Raw genomic sequence first — 9,603 nt, 5'->3', positions numbered from 1 at the left:
ACACACACACACACACACACACACACACACACACACAGAGAGGACTGAACTCAAGAGGTACAAACAGGAAACGGCTTTATTTGTCTCCTAACTCTGTCTTTTAATATGCCTTGCCAGATCTCTTTTTTTAGCCTCTGGACAACATCTCAGGAAGATCTTAAAGGTTTTCAGCTCCTGCAGTTATATGAATAGCCTCGTTTGGGGATGTTCCAATCCGATGTAAACCAAAAACTCACATTCAATTCAGTGCTTCTGTCCACCGCACACCTGGCATGTGGCTAGGAGACCAACATTGAGGACAAAGGCATTGTGGTCTGCCATTTTACTCTCTTTGCTTCAGCTCATCCACCTCTCTCCCTCCCTCTTCTGGCTCTTCCAGGATCAGGATGGGGGGAAGGGAAAAGGGAACAAAGGTCTTTTGACGCAGGTTGGTGCAGTCTGTGATCTCTCTTGACTAACTTAGCTGGCCAATGTTCAAATGTTAGGTCTTTTTTTTTTTCCTTTTTGTCTTTTTTCGTGACTGGCAACGGATCGCAACCCTCGGTGTTGCACCCGCACCTCGCTCAGCCAGTGAGTGGCCGGTCTGTATGTGGGACCCGAACCCTCAGCAGGAGCGCCACCGCACTCCCAAGCGGCGCACTGTAGCAGTACACCACCGGGCTGGCCCCAAATGTTAGGTCTTTATAGGAGGGAAAGCATTTGTGGGTTCTTCAGAGGCCCCCATGGTACCTTTGTAGTGCATGGCTCCCTGATGTGATGCTCTCTCTGACTAATGTATTGTCATCCATGTCTTCAGCTCTTGACCTCTACAGGGGACCACCATTTCCTCATACTGCTGGAGTCTTGGCAGGTAGCCCTATTGGGAAGCACCCTATCAAAGCAGCTCAAATCCCGCAGCCCACTGCAGAGTTCACTTGGCAGATAAGTCACATCTTGCCCCACCAAACTGTTGCTCTCTTCTTACCATGCCATCATGGTCTTCTCTAGCCTGTCTTCAGGTAGGAAGCAAACATTGGTCCTTCCAAAATGAGGTCATGCTTTTTTAGACAAACAAAAGCTGAAATAATTTATCACCAATAGAACCTGTACAATATATATATTTTTTTAAATTTTTAAGTTCTTCAGGCAAAAGGAAAATTATGCAGATGAAAACTTAGATTGCCATAAAAAATGAAGAGTGCCCAAAATAGGAAATATGTGGATAGATCTAAAAGAATTTTTGCTCTCATGCCTTAATTCCTATAAAAGATAATTAAGTATTTAAAGCAAACATAATAACAAGGTATGTTAATAACACATAGAGGTAGAATATCTGACAACAATAGCACGGATGACTAAAAGGAGGAAATAGAAGTGTACTGCCGTAAGTTCCTTACATTATACATGAAGCAGTATGATATTTGAAAATACACTGTGATAAACTGAATATGGATATTCACCTTTTAGAGAAACTACTAAAAAGTAAGATAAAGAAAAGAGATATTAGATAATAAGCCAATTGTGAAGATAAAATAGTCAATCCAAAAAGAAGGTAGGAAAAGAGGAAAAGAATGAGCAAAACAGATGGGAAACCAATGTTGTACAGGTAGATTAAAACACAACCATATCAAAAGTTACATTAAATATGAATGCCTTAACATACCATTTAAAGGGCAGAAATGATCACATTTTACTAAAAGGCAAGACTCAACTGTTTGCTGCCTATTATAAAATCACTTTAAATATAAAGATATGAAAAGTTTTTTTTTTTCTTTTTGGCATCTGGCCAGTACAGAACCCATGACCTTGGTGTTACAAGGATGGCTCTAACTAGCTGAGCTAACCAGCCAGCCCCTAAGATATGAAAAGATTATAAGTAACAGGATGTATCTCAATAAAGTTGGATTTTTTTGAAAAAGTGAAAGGATAAAAACATTATACCATACAAACACTAACCAACAGAAAGCTAGACAATGAAATGTTCTAAAATTAGATTGTGGTGATGATTGCACAATCTAAATATAATAAAAACCATTGAACTGTATATTTTGAAGGGGTGAATTATATGGCATATGAACTATATCACAATAAAGCTGTTTTTAAAATAAGAAAGCCGGAGTGTTTATATTAATATTAGAGTAGACTTCAGAACCTTAGAAAGGGATAAAGAAAAACATTTCATAATGATCAGGTGATCAATTCATTAAAAATTCATAGCAATGCTTAATGTGTCTGCACCTAATAACATAACTTCTAAATACATAAGCAAAATTGATTGAAAAGGAGAAAGTCAAGCCATAATTATATTTGGAGATGCAAACACTTCTCACTCAATACTTGATAGAATACATAGACAGAAAATTAGTAAGGATAGCAAAGATTTGAATAATACTATTGGTCAACTTGACCTAGCTGACATTTATAGAACACACCACTCAACCACAGAAGATACCTTCTTTTAAAGTGTACAGAAATAGTCATCAAGATAGACCATATGTTGGGCCATCAAATAAGAATGGGATCACTAATGTTTTAGTTTCTGATGTTTTGCATCAGGCATCTTAGTCAGAAACTGAGTCTCAAGTTCCTGCTTAGTTTCTATGACACTGGGTTCCACTTCCACGACCCAAATCCTTCCAGAGGCCATACCCAGCTTCTAAGGTCCAGTGCCTGTACCTTTAGCTCCTGATATTTTCTGCTGATTTCCCTGGCACTGAATCCTGACTTGCATAACCACTACCACTGCTAGAACTTAATCCCTTTACCTGCCTTACCCTCATGAGTTCCTAGTTCCCAGCTACCTGGCTCATTCATTCAACAAGCATTTATTGAGCACCCACTGTGTACCAGGCACTGAGCAAGCTACTGGAGATATAGCCATGAAAAGGTCTCTCTTCCAAAGTAGATACTGTCTAGCAGACAAGTAGCAAGACAATTATACAGCATTGTGATAAGTCCTACAAGTGAGCGAGTTCAGGGAGCTTTGAAAGTACAGAAAATGAATGTCTGATTTGGACACTGGGTTTAGGAAAGACTTTCTGAAGGAAATAAAATCAAAACTGAAAACTGAAGGATGAGTAAAAATTAGCCAGAAGGAGAGGAAGAATAGTAAAATGTTCTAGGCCAGTGTTCTCAAAATGTGGTTCCAGACCGGCGTCATCAGCATCAACTGAGAACTTGTTAGAAATACACATTCCCAGATCCTTCCCCAGATGTATAGAGCCAGAAATTCTAGGTGAAACCCAGCAGTATCTGTTTTAACAAATCCTCCAGGTGATTCTGAAGCATGGGAAAATTTGAGAATCAGTACTCTAAGCTGAGGAACAACATATACAAAGGCCTGGAGAGATTATGGCATCCTTCTCCCCCAAATCATACTCCTTTTATGAAAATGGTGATCCTAGTGCTTCACCTAAGGTGGCAACACCAGACCTAGTTCAGTCCCCGCATAACAAGAACAGAATAGGAGAGGACTACCATTTGCTAAATACGTAGCATACAACAGGCCCTACACTTCACATTGTTTCTCTTATCTAATTCTCACTACATCCCTGTTATCGTGCCCATTTTACAGATACGGAAATTGAGGTTCTGAGAGGTTACAGAACTTGCCCAACCTTACTCAGTCAGTAAGTACCAGAATTGGGATTTGAACCCAGTTCTCTCTGACTCCAGAACCCAATGAATTTTCTGCACCAGTCCATTGCTTTCAGGAAAAAGAGTTCAAGATTAAGAGGTTAGGGCACCTCAGTGGCTCCACTCACTAAGTCTTCTGGGAATGGAGCTGGCAGATGGAGCAGCCATTGTCTCATGTCCTGTGATTGAAAAACTGTTTTTTTTAAACTTTATTATTATACCTTTGGAGATGGAGCCCAAAATAAGCAAATTTGCCTTTGGGTGTCAGAGAAGTTCTGCATCAGGTGTTGATTCTGGCTGCACACTGAAGGAGTACTCCTGGGACCACCTGGGCCTTAGACCAGGACAGATCCAGCTCTATTTTGCTTGCTTGCCAGGCAGAACATTTCCTTATGTTAACAGCCCTGGAGAGACACATCGGATTGAATGGCTTTTGTACCAGTTGCCACCACGTGATAATGAGGTGTGGTGTTGTCGGTCTTTAAATGAAGAGGAGAAAAAAGAATTGCAAGTGTTCAGTACTTAGGGGAAGAAAGAAGCATTTGGAAGAGGAACAATTAAACTTTTGTGCAGAGCACTCCACGTGTGAGTGATGTGGGGCGAGATAAATGGAGGTGAAATTGCTATGTTTGCCTCTTGAGCAGATCCTACGGTATGCTGGCACCCATTCTGTTTTGTCTGTCTCATGTGTAAAGAAAGAGCTGCTGGCCGATTTCATCCATGTTTATCAGGATGGAAAAATTCATTGTGCAGGCACCATGCTGAACTGCTCAAACCACAGTAATCAGCACGTGACAAGACAGTTTTGTTGAGCGCACAGAAGCTGAGGGTCACCATTGGCACATGAAACATTGTGCCTTGAGTGTGAAATGGTCCCAGGAGGACAACATACATCATGAAGGATGGCCACCGTTCTGCTGTGGCTGTCTTGAGTCTCTCTCTGCAGAATACTGTGAAACCTGTGGGGAACATATGTATTGGTGTTGACCATGCACAGATAACCTACAACAGGTACAACTGATGTGCTGCAGAAGCGAGCTTTTCTTGTGCCTACTGTAAAGTCTCTTTGTTGGGATGTCCCTTCCTTCCCAGTCAGACTTATTGCTCAAAAATATGCAGCCTCGGTAAAGATATCCATGCCTCTAATTCTTCCCACTCCGCATTTCAGTCAGCTCAATCAAGAGACGCCAGAAAAAGTATGCAAATGGGCAAAAGCAGTCAGTAAGTGAATCAGTGTACTTTCCTCTTGTCCCCTGCCCTGAACTACAAGTTTCCTGGCCTTTCAGGCAATGCTGATGACATCCCTTCTCAGAAATTGGGTGATTCAAGTCTCTTCTGGAAAGGAGCAAGTTTTGTCAATGAAGAATTTTGGAAAGGCAGAGCAGAGCAGGAGACCTCAGAAGACCCTGAAAAATGGACTAAGCATGAAGATTAAATGACACAGCTCCTCCACAACTTTGGTGATAAAAGCATCTTCAGCAGCCACCCAATGAGATGGAAATTCGAGCCAATCTGCCTTGGATATCTGATAACGTGGTTAAAAACAAGACCATGTTAAAGCAAAACAACAAGAATCTTGCAAGTAAAAAATACCATTCTGATATGTATTGAGCACAGTCACAAGATGGTCTGGGCAATTCTGCTTACGGCAACTACCTGGGCCCTTCAAGTAGTAGAAGGCTCCAGGAATTGGATACAGAACGTAGGGTTTAAGGATATAATCATGATCAAACACAAGGGTATGAAGATTCCCTGAGTGTTTGTCAGACTTGAAACCAGAGCAAGGTGTTAAAGATTCTATGGATTCTTTGGCTTTGTCTAATATCACAGTGGCTTCAGTGGATGTAGAAAGCAAGCAAAGGTCATCATTATATTCTCTGCAAAATGGAGGCAGAAGATTGTGGGGAAATAAGCAATATGGGAACTTTTGGACTCTGCTGTACAGAATTGCAGAGTCCTTTAAAGATTCTAAGTTCAGAGTTGTGTCCACAAGAAAATCATGCCTGAAGAGAAACTAGTATATCCACCAGTACTCAGAAGATCCAAGTCTCAATCCAGACCAAGCAGGTCAAGTTTTTAGATGATGTCATTGACAATGGAAACTATAACAACCTCAAAATGGGGCGGCCTCCAACGAGTGAAAGGACTCTCGGTCCACCACTTTGAAGAGAGGGGATCCAGGTGTCATTACTATTGCCACAGGACAAATAGAAAGTCCTGTCTGACAACACTGAATCTTGGTACAGAAAGAAAATATTCTCCCAAGGACAGACTACAACTTTTTACCCCCAATAACTACGAGAATATATATGGAATAAAAGTGCCTGGGAGATCCACGCATGCATCCAGAATGCTGCTCTCTACAGACAGTATGCCCACGCCACTTCTGATCACGTGCTGCAGAACCTGAGATTGAAGGTGTTTCCGGGATTCCTGGTGTTCCTCCTCCTCTTCTGACTTAGAAGAAGAAAAATATTTTCTTCAACAACCAATCCCTCAACCCCAACCCCAGAGATATGCCTACTAGACAGATGACCTTCCTAGTCCAACTTCTGCACTGCCTACCCTTCAGTTTCGTCAGAGGACAACTAAATCCAAGAAGAAAAGGGACGCAAGGGCAAAAACTATTTTTTCTTAACCTAGTAGCTATGGAGATAATTTGTTTAAAACTTAGCCACTAACTATCAGAATCATATCTTTTTTTCTCCCACTGGAAAGTTGCTAAAATCGTTTAAAGTTCTTTGCCCGTGTTAGATGAGACCCAACTGTTGTTCACAGTGTCAGATTAACATTTGAAAGGTGTAATTTTGTCCATTTACCCTTTTTGGATGGGACCTACTGGGGACATTACAGTTTTATACAGCTGCTTTGGTCTCCAATCCTCAAGAGAATACTCAGAAACTGTCATGAGGTAACTGGACAGAGGTGTTGGTTTTAAAAGATAAAGAACTCTAGCCACCTTTGTAAAGCAATAGTGTCATCTGTGTAAATCAGATTGGCTCAAGTCCTGGTCAGCCTGTCTCGTTATGAGGCATGCATGTAGTCATACTGACCTAGCTAACACTGTACATCCTATTGTGAGAGGCCAACTGATCCCCTTTCAACTCTCATTAGCCAGGTATTGTATTAGCTCCAGCTACAGACTGAAAAAAGCATTGCTATTTATAGTATAGTATTTCACAGACCTAAGTGTATTCCTAATTTAATGGTGCAAATATTAATGTGCATACTGTACAGTTCAGATTTTAAATCTGATATTTTTATATCCCTGAATTGCAAGACCTTTGTTACACTGCAGTGATAGATTTTTTAGGAACCCAGAAAAAGCATTTATGAATAAAATAATTGCTTGTATCTTAGTCAGGGTTTATAAGTGTAGATGGTCAAATTTATCTTGCCTAGTGATGGAAAACTCAATTTTTAAAAAATTTTCAACATTAAAAAGTCACTGTATGTGTGGTGGAGCTCTGTAAATACTCTTTAATATTGCCATATTAATCTTACAAGTGTTACTTATGGGTCAAGCAATGTAAACCATAAAAATGTAAAAACAAATTAAAAAATCCACACATACCCCTGAAATATATGACAAAACAAGCAGAAGTTGTTTGGGTGAATTTTTCTCCGCTTGGGGGTAGCAGGAGATGCTTTTTCCACTCTCAGCAAGGTGGTGATTATCTCATGGGAAGAGACCAAAACTACAAGGATCTGTTTTTTTGTGACAGAGGACTTTGTACATTTATTTATTATTTGAAGAGAGGTTATTCGTTTTTATCCCTCCCTCCCAGCTAATTTGTTAGCCTTTAGCAGCAATTTTGAAAACTGGGTCTTCTGGTTATGCTTTTCTTTTAACATCTTTAAATTAGAGGATGCTGTGCCACCGAGTACTTCCTGTCAATATGAGGTTCTAGTTCGAGAGAAAATTATGTTGGATTTGAATAAAGCAATAGTGTCATCTGTGTAAATCAGATTGGCTCAAGTCCTGGTCAGCCTGTCTCGTTATGAGGCATGCATGTAGTCATACTGACCTAGCTAACACTGTACATCCTATTGTGAGAGGCCAACTGATCCCCTTTCAACTCTCATTAGCCAGGTATTGTATTAGCTCCAGCTACAGACTGAAAAAAGCATTGCTATTTATAGTATAGTATTTCACAGACCTAAGTGTATTCCTAATTTAATGGTGCAAATATTAATGTGCATACTGTACAGTTCAGATTTTAAATCTGATATTTTTATATCCCTGAATTGCAAGACCTTTGTTACACTGCAGTGATAGATTTTTTAGGAACCCAGAAAAAGCATTTATGAATAAAATAATTGCTTGTATCTTAGTCAGGGTTTATAAGTGTAGATGGTCAAATTTATCTTGCCTAGTGATGGAAAACTCAATTTTTAAAAAATTTTCAACATTAAAAAGTCACTGTATGTGTGGTGGAGCTCTGTAAATACTCTTTAATATTGCCATATTAATCTTACAAGTGTTACTTATGGGTCAAGCAATGTAAACCATAAAAATGTAAAAACAAATTAAAAAATCCACACATACCCCTGAAATATATGACAAAACAAGCAGAAGTTGTTTGGGTGAATTTTTCTCCGCTTGGGGGTAGCAGGAGATGCTTTTTCCACTCTCAGCAAGGTGGTGATTATCTCATGGGAAGAGACCAAAACTACAAGGATCTGTTTTTTGTGACAGAGGACTTTGTACATTTATTTATTATTTGAAGAGAGGTTATTCGTTTTTATCCCTCCCTCCCAGCTAATTTGTTAGCCTTTAGCAGTAATTTTGAAAACTGGGTCTTCTGGTTATGCTTTTCTTTCAACATCTTTGAATTAGAGGATGCTGTGCCACCGAGTACTTCCTGTCAATATGAGGTTCTAGTTCGAGAGAAAATTATGTTGGATTTGAATTAAAGAGGTGATATTTTGATATATGCTATTCTTGCACATATGCCATATTTCTGACTAAAGGTCCTAGGGTGAACAGGGAACCCTGTACAGAGGTATTTAATAAATTTTAATGAAAAACAAACAAAAAAGAGGTTAGGACAAGATCAGAACCGGGCTGGGCTCTTGGATGGACAGGACCAGCTGGGATGGAGAAAGGAAATCCCAGTATCTCCCAGGTTCCCTCCTCTCAGACTCTACTCTCCTTAGCAGAGGAGGTGACAACAGACAAAGGCAAGGAGGTCAAGCAATTCTACTCAGCACCAAAATGGGAGCGAGGAACCCAAGCACAGAGATTCTCAGTTGAAATATTCTTGTTCAAGCCTATCAAAGAGAGGGCTTCCTCAGACTGAGGGCTGTGGGAAATAAGTGATACAATTATCTAGAAAGAAATTTGATAATATGTAGGAAGAGCCTTAATGTAAGCTTTTAAATTCTGATCTAACTGCTTCTATAAACAAAAGATGAGCATGAGAACAGTCATGAAATATTATTAAGAAAAAGGGTGGGATAAACATTACATGTATATAGCATGATTCCAATTGCATTTACAATGCTTAATAAAAAGACTAGAAGGGAATATACCAAAGTGTTGAAATAGTTTCTCCCTCATCTGATATTCATATAATAGCCTAAATTTAAGAGAAAGATTTATATACCAGCATGTTCTTTGCAGTATTTTAACAGCAAACAACTAGAAGCAACCTAAATGTCCAACATAATGAAAAGACATAAATAAATTATGGTTTGATCATGTGATAGATTATAAAACAATTCTCAAAAGGGACATTTAAAAATATTTTTGTCAAGACCTTGTCTCCTACCTGCACCCAGCTGCAGCCCAAGGCAGGACCCAGACATCTTTCCAAAATGATGGTAAGAGGCAGGTTAAAGTCCTAGATTTTCTCTCTCAGAGAACTTACCCTGCTGTGTTAGGGATTAAATGTGGGTCCAGAGAACCCCAGACTAAGTGGGGTTTAAACAGATTGGAACAGAAGGTGGCTGTATTTAAATGTCCCCCCCTGCCTGCTTACCCGG

General features: G+C 39.7%; 1 pseudogene; it reads left to right on the top strand.

The window, feature by feature from the left end:
* The first annotated feature begins 3,757 nt into the window (after positions 1-3,757).
* Positions 3,758-6,253, top strand: LOC103591706 (annotated as a pseudogene).
* The last annotated feature ends 3,350 nt before the right edge of the window (positions 6,254-9,603 follow it).

The sequence above is a fragment of the Galeopterus variegatus genome, unplaced genomic scaffold (assembly GCF_000696425.1).
Source record: "Galeopterus variegatus unplaced genomic scaffold, G_variegatus-3.0.2 Scaffold1013, whole genome shotgun sequence".
Lineage (NCBI taxonomy): Eukaryota > Metazoa > Chordata > Mammalia > Dermoptera > Cynocephalidae > Galeopterus > Galeopterus variegatus.
The sequence above is the reverse complement of the archived record's forward strand: the minus strand, read 5'-3'. Positions and strand labels throughout refer to the sequence as shown.